Source organism: Scyliorhinus canicula, chromosome 1, assembly GCF_902713615.1.
Source record: "Scyliorhinus canicula chromosome 1, sScyCan1.1, whole genome shotgun sequence".
Taxonomy (NCBI): Eukaryota; Metazoa; Chordata; class Chondrichthyes; order Carcharhiniformes; family Scyliorhinidae; genus Scyliorhinus; species Scyliorhinus canicula.
This window is the reverse complement of record NC_052146.1, coordinates 292,423,858-292,443,995: the sequence shown is the minus strand read 5'-3', so window position 1 is coordinate 292,443,995 and position 20,138 is coordinate 292,423,858.

The window sequence follows — 20,138 nt, the reverse complement described above, 5'->3', positions numbered from 1 at the left end:
GCCGAAATCAGGGGCTGTGCTCCCTCCAAAGCAGCGTACTCTAGGAGTACACGGCACGCCGTATTGACGGCCTCAGGATGTTGCCTGAGGCCCTCCCCTGATGCTCTGCCCCTGCCCGGCCGGGTTCCTGACAGCGTGTGTCTCTCACGCTATTATTTGTCGGGAACCTGAAGTGGCGGCTGTGGACTCAGTCCAGTGCAGCCACATGGAGAATATAATAAAAGACAAAACTGGGGATGAGGATTTAGGCAAGATAAGAATTGCTAAAGCACAAAACAAAGAACAAAGAACAAAGAAAAGTACAGCACAGGAACAGCCTTCGGCCCTCCAAGCCTGCGCCGACCATGCTGCCCGTCTAAACTAAAATCTTCTACACTTCCGAGGTCCGTATCCCTCTATTCCCATCCTATTCATGTATTTCTCAAGATGCCCCTTAAACGTCACTATCGTCCCTGCTTCCACCACCTCCTCTGGCAGCGAGTTCCAGGCACCCACTACACTCTGTGTAAAAGACTTGGGTGGAATTCTCCGCTCCCCACACGGCCTGGGAGAATCGTGGGAGGGCCCACCGACATTCTTTACGCCCCCCTGACGCCCCCCCGCGATTCTCCCCCCCCCCGCTTGGAAAAATCGGCGCTCGCCGTTTTTCACGGCGAACGGCGATTCTCCGATCTCGATGGGCTGAGCTGCCGGCCCTTCATGCCCATTTCAACATGGCAGCAACCACACCTGGTGTAGCCCTCTAAAATGGACACCAGTATACAAAATGGAGAACCGCAAGGAATACAGGGAAAAACAGCCATAGTAAGGATACACAGCTTGCAGAAGCATTTAGCATTTTGCACGTACAAAACCGGTTTCAAGGCAGTTGCAGAAACCCAGCCAAAGGTGCAAATAGGAAAGCGATCTGCATACTAATGAGATGATACCGGCCCAGTCCCAGATACAATAGAAACATTTTAAGTATCAATCGATACTTTTCTATAGCTACCCAGCCAGGATGGCGCCAGAGAAACCAGAACAATGACCCCTAGGGACCGCCCCAGCCATCGAGAAACGACCCCAGGAGAGGGGAGTTCAAAACGTATCGATCGGGAAAGACCCAATCGATGAGGGAACCACACCAAGGGGGACTGAACCTCCTGGGACCTATAAAAAGAAGGTCAAGCACATAATTCGGTCTGTTGCTTCCTGACTCCGGCCTAGGCTGTTGCATCCTGACTCCGACCCCAGCCTCCAGATCCTGTCTTTCATCACCGGCCGTTGAGCATCAGCCATCTATCAGTAAATGCCAAAACAACGATCGCTATGTGACCCAGGCATTGCTTATACTCTTGCCGACTATTAGTGAACAGAAGGTGCAGACCAGAAAGGAACAAAGGCCTTGTCCCCTGACCTTGCTGGTTCCTACTTAGATAAGTATTTAGTCGTTTAATAGTAGGAATAAGTATTAGTCTTTTAGCGTGTGCATGAGTATTTATTATATCTGTTATAATAAACACTAATTGTTTAGACTTACTGATCGGTGTTTAGACTTATTGCTTTGAACTTGACCTTGATAACTTGTGACGGTGTCTCTTACGGCACCTGGCGACTCCTGAGCATAGATACAGATACAGAGCCAAACCAGTGTTAAGCATATGTCCTTTAAATGGAGGCGTGTTAATCACACTAACAGTAGAACGGGCAACACTGGTCGCTGCATTCGTGAAACGGGTGCCAGATGCCTGTTTGGGGCATCCAGGGGCCCGATTGGGACGGGAGCACCGTGACTGCACTCAGGAGGGGCAGGCCCGCGATCGGTGCCCACCGATCGTCGGGCCAGCGTCCAAAACGGACGCACTCTTTCCCCTCTGCTGTCTGGCAAGATCAAGCCGCCACGTCTTGCCGGGCGGCTGAGGAGAAAGACGGCCACTGCGCATGCGCAGGTTCGTGCCGTCTGCGCAATTAAGTCATCCGCGCATGCGCGGGTTGGAACCGGCAACCCGCGCATGCGCGGATGACTTTACAAATGCGCCGGACGCGTGTCATTCTCGGCGCGACGAGGTTGCTGCCGAGAAAGATGGAGTCCCGCTCCTAGCCCCCGGGTGGGGGTGAATTAGGTGCGGGGAGCGTGCTCCGAGGCCGTCATGAACCTCGGCCGAGTTCACGACGGCCTTCAACAATTCGGCCCCCTGTGGAGAATTCCGCCCCTTGCCTCGTACATCTCCTCTATACCTTGCCCCTCGCACCTTAAACCTATGCTCCCTAGTAATTGAACCCTCTACCCTGGGAAAAAGTCTCTAACTATCAACTCTGTCTATGCCCCTCATAATTTTATAGACCTCTATCAGGTCACCCCTCAACCTCCGTCATTCTAGTGAGAACAAACCGAGTTTATTCAACCGCTCCTCATAGATAATGCCCTTCATACCAGGCAATATCCTGGTAAATCTCTTCTGCACCCTCTCTAAAGCCTCCACATCCTTCTGGTAGTGTGGCGACCAGAATTGAACACTATACTCCAAGTCTGGCCTAACTAAGGTTCTATACAGCTGCAACATGACTTGCTAATTTTTATACTCAATGCCTCGGCCAATGAAGGCAAGCATGCCGTATGCCTTCTTGACTACCTTCTCCATCTGTGTTGCCCCTTTCATAAGAACATAAGAACTAGGAGCCCCTCGAGCCTGCTCCGCCATTCAATGAGGTCATGGCTGATCTTTTTTGAACTCAGGTCCACTTTCCAGCCCAAACACCATAACCCTTAATCCCTTTATTCTTCAAAAAACTATCTATCTTTATCTTAAAAACATTTAATGAAGGAGCTTCAACGGTTTCACTGGGCAAGGAATTCCATAGATTCACAACCCTTTGGGTGAAGAAGTTCCTCCTAAGCTTAGTCCTAAATCTACTTCCCCTTATTTTGAGGCTATGCCCCCTGGTTCTGCTTTCACATGCCAGTGGAAACAACCTACCCGCATCTATCCTATCTATTCCCTTCATACTTTTATACGTTTCTATAAAATCCCCGCACATCCTTCGAAATTCCAACGAGTACAGTCCCAGTCTACTCAACCTCTCCTCGTAATCCAACCCTTTCAGCTCTGGGATTAACCTAGTGAATCTCCTCTGCATACCCTCCAGCGCCAGTACGTCCTTTCTCAGGTAAGGAGACCAAAACTGAACACAGTACTCCAGGTGTGGCCTCACTAACACCTTATACAACTGCAGCATAACTTCCATAGTCTTAAACTCCATCCTTCTAGCAATGAAGGACAAAATTCCATTTGCCTTCTTAATCACCTGTTGCACCTGTAAACCAACTTTTTGTGACTCATGCATTAGCACACCCAGGTCTCAATGCACAGCGGCATGTTTTAATATATTATCATTTAAATAATAATCCCTTTTGCTATTATTCCTACCAAAATGGATAACCTCACATTTGTCAACATTGTATTCCATCTGCCAGACCCTAGCCCATTCACTTAACCTATCTAAATCCCTCTGCAGACATCCAGTATCCTCTGCACTTTTCGCTTTAACACTCATCTTACTGTCATCTGCAAACTTGGACACATTGCACTTGGTCCCCAACTTCAAATCATCTATGTAAATTGTGAACAATTGTGGGCCCAACACTGAACTCTGAGGGACACCACTAGCTAATGATTGCCAATCAGAGAAACACCCATTAATCCCCACTCTTTGCTTTCTATTAATGAACCAATCCTCTACCCATGCTACTACTTTACCCTTAATGCCATGCATCTTTATCTTATGCAGCAATCTTTTGTGGGGCACCTTGTCAAAAGCTTTCTGGAAATCCAGATATACCACATCAATTGGCTCCTCTTTAACTACCGCATTGGTAATGCCCTCTAAAAATTCCACTAAATTAGTTAGGCACGACCTGCCCTTTATGAATCCACGCTGTGTCTGCCCAATGGGACAATTTCCATCCAGATGCCTCACTATTTCTTCCTTGATGATAGATTCCAGCATCTTCCCTACTACCGAAGTTAAGCTCACTGGCCTATAATTACCTGCTTTCTGCCTACCTCCTTTTTTAAACAGTGGTGTCACGTTTGCTAATTTCCAATCCGCCGGGACCACCCCAAAGTCTAGTGAATTTTGGTAAATTATCACTAGTGCATTTGCAATTTCCCTAGCCATCTCTTTTAGCACTCTGGGATGCATTCCATCAGGGCCAGGAGACTTGTCTACCTTCAGCCCCATTAGCTTGCTCGTCACTACTTCCTTAGTGATAACAACCATCTCAAGGTTCTCACCTGTCATAGCCTAATTTCCATCAGTTACTGGCATGTTATTTGTGTCTTCTACTGTGAAGACTGACCCAAAAAACCTGTTCAGTTCCTCAGCCATTTCCTTATCTCCCATTATTAAATCTCCCTTCTCATCCTCGAAAGGACCAATATTTACCTCAGCCACTCTTTTTTGTGTTATATATTTGTAGCAACTTTTACTGTCTGTTTTTATATTCTGAGCAAGTTTACTCTCATAATCTATCTTACACTTCTTTATAGCTTTTTTAGTATTTCTGTTGCCCTCTAAAGATTTCCCAGTCCTCTAGTCTCCCACCAATCTTTGCCACTTTGTATGCTTTTTCCTTCAATTTGATACTCTCCCTTATTTCCTTAGATATCATGGGCAGCATGGTAGCATGGTGGTTAGCACAATTGCTTTACAGCTCCAGTGTCCCAGGTTCGATTCCCAGCTTGGGTCACTGTCTGTGCGGAGTCTGCATGTTCTCCCCGTGTGTGCAGGGGTTTCCTCCGGGTGCTCCTGTTTCCTCTAACAGTGCAAAGATGTGCAGGTGAGGTGGATTGGCAATGCTAAATTTCCCTTAGTGTCCAAAATTGCCCTTAGTATTGAGTGGGGTTACGGGGATAGGGTGGAGGTGTGGGCTTGCGCAGTGCACTCTTTCAAAGAGCTGGTGCAGACTCGATGGGTTGAATGTCCTCCTTCTGCACTGTAAATTCTATATCTGATCGATTTTCCCTCTTTCTACCGTCCTTCGTTTTTGTTGGTATAAACCTGTGCTGAGCACTGTGAAAAATCGCTTGGAAGGTTCTCCACTGTTCCTCAACTGTTTCACCATAAAGTCTTTGCTCCCAGTCTACCTTAGCTAGCTCTTCTCTCATCCCATTGCAATCTCCTTTGTTTAAGCACAAAACACTAGTGTTTGATTTTACGGGCGAAATTCTCCGCTCCCGCGATAAATCGGGAAGACCGTCGTGAACTCGGCCGAGTTTCACGACAGCCTCGAAGGCCGCTCCTCTCACCTTATTCACCCCCCCCCCCCCCCCCCGGGGGGCTAGGAGCAGCGCTCCCTAACTCTCGGCCGCCAGGCCTTGACGCTTGTGTCAAGGCGGCGCGCCGAGAATGATGCGGCGCCTGAGTGACGTCAGCTGCGCATGCGCAGGTTGGGCAGCTCTAACCCGCGCATGCGCGGCTGACGTCACGACGGCTGACGGCTCCAACCCGCGCATGCGCGGTTGCCGTCTTCCCCTCCGCTGCCCCGCAAGACGTGGCAGCTTGATCTTGCGGGCGGCGGAGAGGAAAGAGTGCGTCGCTTTGAGACGCCGGCCCGACAATTGGTGGGCACCGATCGCGGGCCAGTCCCCTCCCGAGCACGGCCGTGGTGCTTACTCCCCTCTCCGCCCCCCACAAGCTTCAAACTAGCATTTGGCGCCCATGTTCACGACGGCAGCAACCAGGTGTGGTTGCCGCCATCGTGAACCGGTCAGGAACGGCAGGTCGCTCGGCCCATCCGGGCCTGAGAATCGGCGGTCACCAGAAAAAACGGCGAGCGGCGATTCTTCCGAGCGGGGGATGGGAGAATTGCGGGGGGTGCCAGGGCGGCCTGTCGTGAGTCGCCCGGCCCTCCCGCGATTCTCCCACCCGGCGTGGGGAACGGAGAATTCCGCCCTACCTTCTCACCCTCCGTCTGTATTTTAAATTCCACCATGATATAGCAGTCTCAGGTACCTCCTACACCAGTGGTCCTACAGCATTATCCAGGGTACCGCAATACCCCTAATACCGACTACCACATCTTCATGTAACAACCTGACTATGTAACAACAGGTCAGTGACCTGTGGACCTGTACACCAAGATCTCTCTGACTGTCAATACTCTTAAGGGTTCTACCATTCACTGTATATTTCCTACCTGTATTAGACCTTCCAAAATGCATCACCTCACATTTGTCCGGATCAAACTCCATCTGCCATCTTGCCACCCAAGTCTCCAAACGATCTAAGTCCTGCTGTATCCTCTGACAGTCCTCATCGCTATCTGCAATTCCACCAACCGTTGTGTCGTCTGCAAACTTACTAATCAGACCAGTTACATTTTCCTCCAAATCATTTATATATACTACGAACAGCAAAGGTCCCAGCACTGATCCCTGCGGAACACCACTAGTCATAGCCCTCCAATCAGAAAAGCACTCTTCTATTGCTACTCTCTGCCTTCTGTGGCCTAGCCAGTTCTGTATCCATCTTACCAGCTCACCTCTGATCCCATGTGACTTCACCTTTGTACCAGTCTGCCATGAGGGACCTTGTCAAAGGCCTTACTGAAGTCCATATAGACAACATCCACTGCCCTACCTGCATCAATCGTCTTTGTGACCTCCTCGAAAAACTCTATCAAGTTAGAGAGACACAAACTCCCCTTCACAAAACTGTGCTGGCTCTCGCTAATACGTCCACTTGCTTCCAAATGGGAGTGGATCCTGTCTCGAAGAATTCTCTCCAGTAATTTCCCTCCCACTGACGGGCCTGTAGTTCCCTGGATTATCCTTGCTACCCTTCTTAAACAAAGGAACAACATTGGCTATTCTCCAGTCCTCCGGGACATCACCTGAATACAGTGAGGATTCAAAGATTTCTGTCAAGGCCTCAGCAATTTCCTCTCTTGCCTCCTTCAGTATTCTGGGGTAGATCCCATTAGGCCCTTGGGACTTATCCACCTTAATATTTTTCAAGACACCCAACACCTCGTCTTTTTGGATCTCAATGTGACCCAGGCTATCTACACACCCTTCTCCAGACTCAACATCCACCAATTCCTTCTCTTTGGTGAATACTGATGCAAAGTATTAATTTAGTACCTCGCCCATTTCATCTGGCTCCACACATAGATTCCCTCCCCTGTCCTTCAGTGGGCCAACCCTTTCCCTGGCTACCCTCTTGCTTTTTATGTACGTGTAAAAAGCCTTGGGATTTTCCTTAACCCTATTTGCCAATGACTTTTCATGACCCCTTTTAGCCCTCCTGACTACTTTCCTTATATCCCACACAGGTTTTGTCTGTTCCCAGCCTTCTAGCCCTGACAAATGCCTCCATTTTCTTTTTGACGAGGCTGACAATATTTCTCGCTACCCAAGGATCACAAAATTTGCCGTATTTATCCTTCTTCCGCACAGGAATATGCCGGTCCTGAATTCCTTTCAACTGGCATTTGAAAGCCTCCCACATATCAGATGTTGATTTATCCTCAAACATCCGCCCCCCCCCCCCAAATCTATGTTGTTCAGTTCCGGCCTAATATTATTATAATTAGCCTAAAATCGTCAACAGAAAAGTGGAGACGGTGATGAGAGCAGAGGAGAAGATCCTTGAGCAGATTTACATTTTGATCGAAGGAAAAGCTGCCGATACAGAAGATTTAAAGAAAAAAATTGGAGCACAACTGTGAGCAAACAGAACATAGAACATAGAACAGTACAGCCATCAGTTTCGAATACTTGCTTGCCGTTGGAAGTGAGTAGATCTTCGGCTGCACATGACATCCTGTGCACATGACAGAGTGAAATGGCTGCTGGAATGGGGATTCAGAAGTCTTCTGATTCTGTACCAGCTGCTCCCTGAATTAGACAAGCCACAGTTCAGGCAAAATGCATTTTTTATTTTGCATTGTAGATCAGGAACCCTCGGGCATGATCTACCCAAATGGTAGCAGTGTCCCGTAGCGTGCGCGATTAACTGGGTATTTCCTGGCCCAGAGAATGGCCATTTGCTTAGATTGGGGGCCTCAGCGGGGAACGCATGGCTGAGGCCGCACTTAGTCCCATTTCCTGCACTGGGATGCTCTGCTCGTTGGAACTCTTCAGTGCAGGGAGAGATTGCGGCATCATTTTTAACTGGCATCCTAATCTCTTGACCTCCGACGCAACCTCTGACAACCCCCCCCCCCCCCCAACTCACCGATAAGGGTGTCCTCAGGCCCTCCCACACCCCCCTCACTGGCCACAGGGCACCCCCGGACACGATCTGCTGTGTGGGAAAAATCCTAGCCTGGCTGCCTGGCAGTGCCAACCTGGCACTCTGTCAACTGGCAGTGCCATCAGGAAGGTGACAGACTGGCACTCAGGCAGCACTGCCAATGTGCCAGGCTGGCACGGGCAGTGCCAGGGTGCCACCCTTCCCAGAGGGAAAGCACCGAGTGGCCTCTCATCCCTGGGAGACACGCATGAGTGCCGTTCTGCCTGGTCCCCATTTGTGGGAGCCAGCACTGCATGGCACTTACCACACCTTCGATCGGTCGTGGGAATGAGACTAGCTGTTTCACTCTAATATGCAGATTTGCCAATGGGCGGGATTCATATCGCAATGTCTCGTGAGATTGCATTAGATCACGCTAGGCGTGGCGAGCCCAGAAGAGGGATCACCCGGCATCTACCGGTCACGTTACACCACGCTGCCTTTCGGGCGTAACATGGCTGGTAGATCTCACCCCTCTTTTTTCATACATTCAAAAGAAATGGAAGGGAGGCAGGTTGGTTCAAGTGTAGACTCTGGGAGCCGGTATCCAAAATGGTGGGAAAACAGGTGCCATGGACGCATTTGATGAAGACTTTGAGACTTAGAACTCACATGAAGCAAAATCACAAAATATCTCAAAGCAAATCAAACACCAGAGGACCCAAAGGTTGCAACATTTCGCAGTTCAGTAGGGCATAAAACTTTTATGCTATTCCAAAACTTAGTTCATCCCGCAAACCTGGGAGATAAGACCTATCATGATATTAATGAAGATTTTAGAATGGCATTTCCCTCCAAGACCACTTTTAATTACAGAAAGGTTTCAGTCCCTCCATTGTAGGCAGGAAGAAGATGGAAGCATTTATAATTCGTGGTGACCTTAAGATGATTAGCAAAATATTAGAGTCATAGATGTTTACAGCATGGAAACAGGCCCTTCGGCCCAGCTTGTCCATGCTGCCCAGTTTCTATCACTAAGCTAGTCCCACTTGCCCGCATTTGGCCCATATCCCTCTATATGTACCCTGCCCATGTAACTGTCTATCTGCTTTTTAAAGGAAAAAATTGTCCCCACCTCTACCACTGCCTCTGGCAGCCCGTTCCAGATGCTCACCACCCTCTGTGTGAAGAAATTTCCCCTCTGGTCTCTCTTGTATCTCTCCCCTCTCACCTTAAACCTATGCCCTCTAGTTCTAGACTTCTCTACCTTTGGGAAAAGATGTTGACTAGCTACCGTATCTATGCTCCTCATTATTTCATAGATCTCTATAAGATCACCCCTAAGCCTCCTACGCTTCAGGGAAAAATCCCAGCCTATCCAGCCTCTCCTTATAACTCAGACCATCAAGTCCTGGTAGCATCCTCGTAAATCTCTTCTGCAATCTTTCTAGTTTAACAATATCCTTCCGATAATAAGGTGACAAGAACTGAACACCGTATTCCATGTCTGGTCTTACCAATGTCTTGTACAGCTTCAACAGGACATCCCAACTCCTGTATTCAATATTCTGACCAATAAAACCTAGCATGCTGAATGCCTTTGTCATCACCCTGTCCACCTGCAACTCCACCCAAGAGACTGTTGCTGACGATTAGACTTCAGCAGTGACTTCTGACAAACTTACTTGACTCCAGGAGTGTTTTGTTTGATCAGGCCAATTTATCCATTTGGATAAATATTATTTTCAATGAGTCCCTGAAATATATACTTACTCTGCTTAAATACTTTTCCCTGTACAATTGTAAAGAATATAAAATATCTTCCAGATAGATTTTAAATGCAGACCATTAGTACTTATGGAATACATGGACGAGCCTACTGGACTGTTAAATTAATCAGAAGAAATATTCTAATTATTTGGGCAAATAAAGTACTTTATACACTGCCTGAGTGCTGAAAGGGAACTAGAGTTAACTCCCTGAAAATCTGGAGCCTAAATTAAGATTTGTTCTTAAGATTTATAGCTGCACATGCTTCTCTCTGCATAGATGCTGCCAAGTGTTCACAGCATTTTCTGTTTAGTTCAGATTTCCAACATCTGCAGTATTTTATTTCCAGCTAGTTGTTCAGTGGCAGCAGAATGATGATGCACATTCTTTATTTTTGAAGGACATGTCCACCTTTTAGAAGCATGGAACATGGAAGCAGGGGTGTGTATCTTTGATGAGTTTGCCACTAAATCTTAAAATGCAACCAAGAGTACCTTTGTGGAAGGGAGCCCTCAGCTGCATATTCCATTCTCATTGAGGGGGTATCAGTAAAAGATAGTAGGAACAGCTTAATGCTATCTATCGCACAGTGGGCTAAACAGCTGGCTTGTATGTGGCGACTAGGGGCTTTCCACAGTGACTTTGTTGAAGTTTACTTGTGACAATAAGCGATTATTATTATCATTATTATCAGGTAGAAATATTTGGTAAGTTCCCATTACTATTTGAAGAGTCCTGGAAATATAACTTTTGATTCTTATGTGCAAACCATGTAAATCTATTTCTTCCAGGGAATAGGGAATTCCTGTGTTTCTATCACCTATGGCATGGTCGGTTGTATTCACCGCTGAGTCATGAGGGTTCAGATCCCACACTGAGACTTCAAGATTGACACTCCAGTGCAATACTGAGGGCTTGCTGCACTGTTTGAGGTACCATCCTTCAGACGCAATGTTAAGCTGTGGATCTATCTGCTTACTCAGGTAGATGTCAAAGATCATCCCATGGCACTATTCTGACAAAGATCAAGGGGCATTATCTCTAATGACCTGGTCAATATTTATCCCTCAATCAACATCACAAAAACAGATTATCTGGCCATGATCACATTGCTGTTTGTGAGAGCTTGCTACATGCACATTAGCTGCCACCTTCCCTACAGTTCAACAGTGGCTACACTTCAAAATGTAATTCATTGGGCTGTAAAGCGCTTTGAGACATCTGGGAAAAGATGTATAATTTCAAGTCTTTCCTTTTTATAGCAATCATCCAATTCTTCAGCTGCTTACGGAATACCACTGTGTAATTTATTGAAGAGTCGACTGAGTCTCAGTAGCCCAACAGCATTATACATCAAATGAAAATTAAAGGCTATTTTGTAATGAATTTATGAAATGCAATTTCTTCAGGGGCGCCTATGAAATGACTGACTAAAGGCTCATCTGGGCACTTGACCCAGTTCCCAGTGAGGACAACTCCACAATTCAAAACTGTCCATGATTTAGCAAACCTGCTTGGAGGCCGTAGTAGTGTTTGATATGGACAATAGGGTACTTCATGTAACTCATGAATTAAGGTAACTCCTGGATGGAGTAGGATTTTTCCTCTTTCTGGGGTGGAATTCTCCTTGAGAAGTAGGGTCGGAGAATCGCCCGGGGCCAGCGTAAATCCCGCCCCCGCCGTGGCCGGAATTCTCCGCCACCCGTGAATCGGCGGGGGTGGGAATCGCGCCTCGCTGGTCGGCGGGCCCCCCGCGGCAATTCTCCGGCCCGCGATGGGCCGAAGTCCCGCCGCTGACACGTTGTTCCCTCTAGCGGGAATCAGAGCACCTCTGGTGCCGGTGGGAGCAGGCAGCGGGAGCGGGCCCCGGGGTCCTGGGGGGGGTCGCAGGGCGATCTGACCCCGGGGGGTGCCCCCACGGTGGCCTGGCCCGCGATCAGGGCCCACCGATCGGCGGGCGGGCCTGTGCTGTGGGGGCACTCTTTTTCTTCTGCCGCCGCCACGGCCTCCACCATGGCGGAGGCAGAAGAGACCCCCTCCACCGCGCATGCGCCGGGGTGGCGTCAGCGGCCGCATGCGCGGACTCACGCCAGCCAGCAAAGGCCTTTCGGCCACCCGTGGCGTTGGTTGGCGGGGAGCCAAAGGCCGTTCGCGCCAGTCGGCACGGCGCCAACCACTCCGGCGCGGGCCTAGCCCCTAAAGGTGCAGAGAATTCTGCACCTTTAGGGGGGAGGCCCGACGCCGGAGTGGTTCTCGCCACTCCGGTATGCCGGGACCCCCCGTCCCGCCGGGTAGGAGAGAATTCCGGCCCTGGTTTCTACATTGCTGCTTTGTCCTTCTTGGGGACCACTGGAAATGTCAGCCTCTTGATTGAGATCCAAACTGTACCGACCCTGAACAACGGAGGCAGGATCAGCGGGGAAGTGCAGGAGGGTTTCTGGGGAATTAAGCCTGGCTGTTCAGGGCTGTTTAGGAGGGTGTCTGGGAAAGAAAGCCACACTGTTTGGGGCTGTTTAGGAGGGTGTCTGGCTTAGGAAACCACATTGTCCGGTTTTAGTTAGGAGGGTGCCCAGGAAGGAAGCTGACAAAGACTCATCCAGTCTCGAAACAATAGCTCCCTTCTCTCTCCACAGATGCTGTCACACCTGCTGAGATTGTCTAGCATTCTCTGTTTTTGTTTCCGATTCCAGCATCCGCAGTAATGTGCTTTTATATTAAGGAAGCCACACTGTCTGGGGCAAGTTAGGAGGTTAAGCATGTCTCACATACCTTGGTCCCGTTGTTCCGATAGGCATTCTGGGAGATGAATGTCGTAGAGAGATGGTCTAAAAGGGGTTGGTGATGTCCTGAGATGGGTCCTAAGGATTTAAATAAGGGTACTGGGATGCAGAGGTACAGTGACATTCAGAGGAGGGGGTTGGATCAGGTAAAGTTGAAGTTTGGGGCAGCACAGTGGCACAGTGGTTAGCACTGCTGCCTCACAGCGCCAAGGTCACAGGTTCAATCCCGGCCCCGGTCACTGTCCGTGTGGAGTTTGCACATTCTTCCCGTGTTTGCGTGGGTTTCGCCCCCTCAACCCAAAGATGTGCAGGGTAGGTGGATTGGCCACGCTAAATTGCCCCTTTAAATAAAATAAATTTATTTTTAAAACGTTGAAGTTCTAGGGTCATGGGCAGATAGTGGCTGGTCTCATGGGCGTGTCACGCAAAGTCATGGTACAGCTGGCCTTGAGAACAAGAGGGTTCCTGGTTAGGAGGGGCATGGGCATGCCAACGGTTATGGGCTCATTGGGAAAAGCAGGAATGTCCACATAGGGTCCAGGGCGACTAGGGAAGGTTGAAGGGTTACATCAGGGAGAGGAATGACAATGCAGTGATCGTGTAGGAAGATGGGGGGGATCTTGGTGGGTAATGGGGAGGGTATAAGGTGCTTGGCACTCTGACAAACCTCACACGTATCATGCTGAAGCTGTCAAAGTTGTGCAGTTTGTAAAAGCTCTCAAGTATTTCATATGAGAGGAGTCTTTTTTCAGGTGGGAGGAGTTAATGTTTAGTTTTTTGGGCAGATGAAAGGGGAACCTTATTAAATATTTTTTGGGGGAGAAATGATTTTAATTACATTTTTAACATTTCACACAAAATAATATAAAAGTTGTGAACCATAACAAAATATTCAAGCCAAATTACATGAACAACGTTTTACAAAGACTCTCACCCTCGCCACCCCCCCTCACCCGGACTACACCCCCCTCCCCCATTTAAACTTTAGCAGTGGCCAATTCTTTTAAGTACACTATAAATGGTCGCCATCTTCGATAGAATCCCTTAATCGACCTCTCAAGGTTGATTTGATCTTCTCGAGGAGCAGCAACTCCATCAAATCACCCAGCCACACTGGGGCCTTCGGCGATGCCACCATCCTCCAGCCCAATAAGATATGTCGCTGTGTCACCAACCAAGTGAAAGACCTGCTCGGTATATCAGAAACCCCAGAAATCACCACCAGTGGGCAGGGAAGCCTATTAAATATTACTCCAATCCATAGAGATCCAAGCTCATGTGAGTTCTCCTCTCACGATTCCAATGTTCAATAAACAAGCATTGCCCTCTGTTGCTGTCAGCAGCAGGGAGGTAGAGTGCTAAATTGGGGAAAGGCCAAGTATAACAAAATTCGGCAGGAGCTAGGGAATGTCGATTGGGAGCAGCTGTTTAAGGGTAAATCCACATTTGAAATGTGGGAGTCTTTTAAGGAAAGGTTGATTAGAGTGCAGGACAGACATGTCCCTGTGAAAATGAGGGATAGAAATGGCAAGATTAGGGAACCATGGATGACGGGTGGAATTGTGAGACTAGCTAAAATGAAAAAGGAAGCTTATATAAGATCTAGGTGACTTTAAACTGATGAAGCTTTGGAGGAACATCGGGAAAGTAGGACAAATCTCAAACGTGCAATAAAGAGGGCTAAAAGGGGTCATGAAATATCTTTGGCTAACAGGGTTAAGGAAAATCCCAAAGCCTTTTATTCGTATATAAGGAGCAAGAGGTTAACTAGAGAAAGGATTGGCCCACTCAAAGAAAAAAGAGGGAATTTATGCATGGGGTCAGAGGAAATGGGTGAGATTCTTAATGAGTACTTTGCATCGGTATTCACCAAGGAGAGGGACATGACGGATGTTGAGGTTAGGGATGGATGTTTAAATACTCTAGGTCAAGTCAGCATAAGGAAGGGGGAAGTTTTGGGTATTCTAAAAGGCATTAAGGTGGACAAGTCCCCAGGACCAGATGGGATCTATCCCAGGTTACTGAGGGAAGCGAGGGACAAAATAGTTGGGGCCTTAACAGATATCTTTGCAGCATCCTTGAGCACGGGTGAGGTCCCGGAGGACTGGAGAATTGCTAATGTTGTCCCTTTGTTTAAGAAGGGTAGCAGGGATAATCCAGGGAATTATAGACCTGTGGGCTTGACATCAGTGGTAGGCAAACTGTTGGAGAAGATACTGAGGGATAGGATCTATTCACATTTGGAAGAAAATAGACTTAACAGTGATAGGCAGCATGGTTTTGTGCAGGGAAGTTCATGTCTTACAAACCTAATAGAATTCTTTGAGGAAGTGACAAAGTTAATTGATGAGGAAAGGGCTGTAGATGTCATATACATGGACTTCAGTAAGGCGTTTGATAAAGTTTCCCATGGCAGGTTGATGGAAAAAGTGAAGTTGTATGGGGTTCAGGGTTTACTAGCTAGATGGATAAAGAACTGGCTGGGCAACAGGAGACAGAGAGTAGTGGTGGAAGGGAGTGTCTCAAAATGGAGAAAGGTGACTAGTGGTGTTCCATAGGGATCCGTGCTCGGACCACTGTTGTTTGTGATGTACATAAATGATCTGGACAAAGGTATAGGTGGTCTGATTAGCAAGTTTGCAGATGATACTAAGATTGGTGGAGTTGCAGATAGCGAGGAGGACTGTCAGAGAATACAACAAAATATAGATAGATTGGAGAGTTGGGCAGAGAAATGGTAGATGGAGTTCAATCCAGGCAAATGCGAGGTGATGCATTTTGGAAAATCTAATTCAAGAGCGGACTATATGGTCAATGGAAGAGTCCTGGGGAAAATTGATGTACAGAGAGATCTGGGAGTTCAGGTCCATTGTACCCTGAAGGTGGCAACGCAGCTTGATAGAGTGGTCAAGAAGCCATACAGCATGCTTGCCTTCATCGGACGGGGTATTGAGTACAAGAGTCGGCAGGTCATGTTGAAGTTGTATAGGACTTTGGTTAGGCCACATTTGGAATACTGCGTGCAGTTCTGGTCTCCACATTACCAGAAGGATGTGGATGCTCTAGAGAGGGTGTAGAGGAGGTTCACAGGATGTTGCCTTGGAATGGAGGGTGCTAGCTATGAAGAAACGTTGAGTAGATTAGGATTGTTTTCGTTGGAAAGACGGAGGTTGAGGGGAGATCTGATTGAGGTCTACAAAATTATGAGAGGTATGGACAGGGTGGATAGCAACAAGCATTTTCCAAGAGTGGGGGTGTCAATTACAAGGGGTCACGATTTCAAGGTGAGAGGGGGAAAGTTTAAGGGAGATGTGCGTGGAAAGTTCTTTACGCAGAGGGTGGTGGATGCCTGGAAAGCTTTGCCAGCGGAGGTGGTAGAGGCGGGCACGATAGCATCATTTAAGATGCATCTGGACAGATATATGAATGGGCGGGGAACAGAGGGAAGTAGATCCTTGGAAAATAGGTGACAGGTTTAGATAAAGGATCTGGATCGGCGCAGGCTGGGAGGGCCGAAGGGCCTGTTCCTGTGCTGTAATTTTCTTTGTTCTTTGTTCTAGAGGACACAGCTGATGGATGGCAGCAAAGTACCGACTCCAAACTTCCATTCTCCTGAGTAAATGGTTGTGGCTGACAAGGACTTTCCATCAAGGTAGATGAGAGTAAATTATAATGTGTTTAAAATGGTTTGTCAGCCAGCAAATGATTGAGAGAAAAATAGTAAAGGATAAGTGTTAGAAGCTTATTGTGCCTGAATCTGTTGTCTATAAAATTGTCACAGGCCTGTCTGCTATGTCTTACCCTTGCAATGGCAAGTCTTTCCATGATGCCAAGGCAATGGTCTCTCTATGGACTCTGATGTCTTAGAGCGGCACGGTGGCACAGTGGTTAGCACTGCTGCCTCACAGCGTCAGTGACCAGGGTCCGATTCCGGACTTGGGTGACTGTTTGGAGTTTGCACATTCTCCCCGTGTCTGCATTGGTTTCCACCAGGGGCTCCGGTTTCCTCCCACGTCTAAAGATGTGCAGGTTAGTGGATTGACCATGATAAATTGTCTCTTAGTGTCCAAAAGGTTAGGTGGGGTTACTGGGATAAGGTGAGGTTGTGGGGCCTCGGTTGAGTGCTCTTTTGGAGGGTTGGTGTAGACTCAGTGGGCTGAATGGCCTCCTTCTGCACTGTAGGGATTCTATGGAAAGTTACTCATTTCACAACCCAGGATTCTTTAGAAAAAAATGATTTACTCTAAGCCCCACAATAATTTTTAGATGTCAAAAAACTATTTCCTAATCTATGATTCTATGTGTGATGGAGGCAAGCCACATAATGTCTAAAGGAGGGTTCTCATTACCCCAATCAGTGCTCAATAACCCCATGTACATTGAGGAATGAGCGGGAGAAACATTCTCCTGTGGTCCTCCAGGATGTCCTTCATCATGTAAGGGTGCGTTTAGATGGATGCCAGGCACAGGGGTAGCATTGGCTTAAAGATGAAGTTGATCCTACAAAGAATCTGCTGACTAGATGGGTCACTGTAATTTGTTCACAGATCAAAAATGATGCAATCTCCAAGAAAACCTATTTCCTGTTGGTTCTGGTCCAGATGAGGAGGAACCAGTGCAGGTTAGCCCAGGGCCAGGAGAGCAATGGTCAGAGAAGCAAGAGGCAGCGGAGCCTCAAGAAGGTGAAGATGGTGGTGGTGACCAGGGGCCAGTGCAATATCAAGCATTGGTTTGAACTAGTGTATATCACAGGCTGCGCAGCTACCTGCAGATGAGTGAAAGGCAATGCTGGAGGCACCTTAGGATATCCCAGAACGTGGTTGATCATGTATGCCAACATCTCCATGAAAACCAGAATTTACAAGGACTTGGAGGCAATCCCATGGCGATGGCATTGAAGGTTAATGTAGCCCTAGACGTCTTTCCCATTGGTTCTTTCTAGGTCTCCACTGGGAGTCTGCGAGGCATTTCCCAGTCACTGAGGCACCAGTGCATTCGGAAGGTGACAGATGCCCTATTCAAGAGAGCGAACTGTTTTTAAAATTCTTTTTGAATCCTGAGAGCCTAGCTGTCAGAGTGTTGCGTTTTGCAGCAATCACAGGATTTCTACAAAGGCAAGGAGTCATTGACTGCACATATGGAGCATTGAGAGCGCCCTGGTAACAGCCAGTCACATTCATCAACAGGAAAGGTTTCCACTCTTTGAACATGCATCTGACATGCGATCACACCAGACAAATCCTGCATGTTTGTGCACGGTTCCCAGGGAGTTCTCACGATTCCTACATTCTGAACCATTCCTAGGTGCCACAGGGTTTTGAAGGACTTCTGCAATTGCAGGACTGGCTCCTTGGGGACAGGAATTATCCCCAGAAGACCTGGCTCATGATGTTAGTTTGCTGTCTGCAAGGTGCCACCAAGGAGAGCTACAATGCTGCACATCCCTTCACAGGGGCCACCACTGTTGCCCGTTTTCAATCCTAACAGTGTCGCCAATACTGATGCTAATATTAATGATAATGTTGGTGAACCACAAGCCTTCCCTTATATCGTTCAAATGACCACACAACCAGTTAGTTAGTTCAAAAGATGATTTATTTACATGCACAAGAGTTACCTCGACATGCAAACACAATATCTACTACGAGTTAAACTACACCTATCAGCTACAATAACCTATACTTAACTTCAGGGCGACCGGCACTGTGCAAATGGATAAGGCCTTTATCTGGATTTCACTTCGCTGGTTCACAGAAAGCAGCTCTGTCTCTGCTGGGCTCATCCGTCAAGTGGCGATCGTTGGTCTTGAACTTGGCTGGCTGCTCCTGCTACAATGGGTTTGGCACAGGCCGGATCCAAAAGAGACAGAACACATGGCTGTGCTCTCTTTTATCCCTCTGGGATTTTGCGCTCTTTGGGGCGGTCCTTAACCTTGGACCCAATAGTTCGACAGGGCTCTGATCACTGTCTTCGATTACGGCCAATAAAGGGGTGGGTGCCTTGGTAGCTGGGCGGGTCCTTAGTGGTCATGGACCTTGGCAGTTGGGCTTTCTGAGTCAAGGGAGTGGCGCCAATCAGTCTGTGGCTGTACCGGTTTCTTGATTGGTTCTTATTGTCCTGGGAAAATGGGCCATTCAAATGTAAATGAGCGGGGGGTTTCGATCTGGTTTAGTTACCTGTGTTTCAAAAACACATAGGCTCTGTATCTGTCTCAGTCCTGGGTTGGCCATAATTCCCATGGTCCTTTGCATGTGGCCACCTTAGATGGCTACATCCTGTCCTCTTGATCCTGAACGCGAAGCGTGGTGGATCATACTATTGATCCCTGTTCATCCTTGGTGGACCGGTCACCTTTAGTCAAGGCAAGTTTCTACTCTACTTTATTCTATGGTTTGGGATATTTACCTAATATTTCATTAATACATTCAGAAATTAATTAACCTCTAACGGTCACTATAATTTAGATCATTATAAAACATTTAATTTATCTACACAGTTGACCTCCAGCTAACACTATCTACAGTAAGAAGACTTACAACACCAGGTTAAAGTCCAACAGGTTTGATTCGAACACGAGCTTTCAGCTCCTTCCTCAGGTGAATGGCGAGGTATGTTCCAGAAACATTTATATAGACAAAGTCAGAGATGCTGGACAATGCTTGGAATGCAGGCATTTGCAGGTAATCAAATCATTGCAGATCCAGGGAGAGGGATAATCACAGGTTAAAGAGGTGTAAATTGTCTCAAGCCCGAACAGTTGGTAGAGTTTTGCAAGTCCAGGCCTGATGGTGGGGGGTGAATGTAATGCGACATGAATCCAAGATCCCTGTTGAGGCCGCACTCATGCGTGCGGAACGTAGCTATAAGTTTTTGATCGGCAATTCTGCGTTGTCGCGTGTCCTGAAGACCGCCTTGGAGAACGCTTACCCGGAGATCAGAGGCTGAGTGCCCTTGACTGCTGAAGTGTTCCCCGACTGGAAGGGAACATTCCTGCCTGGTGATTGTTGCACAATGCCCATTCATTTGTTGTCGCAGTGTCTGCATGGTCTCGCCAATGTACCACGCTTCGGGACATCCTTTCCTGCAGCGTAAGAGGTAGACTACATTGGTTGAGTCGCACGAGTATGTGCCGCGTACCTGGTGGGTGGTGTTACCACGTGTAATGGTGGTATCCGAGTCGATGATCTGGCATGTCTTGCAGAGATTGCCCTGGCAGGGTTGTGTGGTGTTGTGGTCGCTGTTCTGAAGGCTGGGTAATTTGCTGCAAACAATGGTTTGTTTGAGGTTGCGCGGTTGTTTGAAGGCCAGTAGTGGGGGTGTGGGGATGACCTTGGCAAGATGTTCATCTTCATTGATGATGTGTTGAAGGCT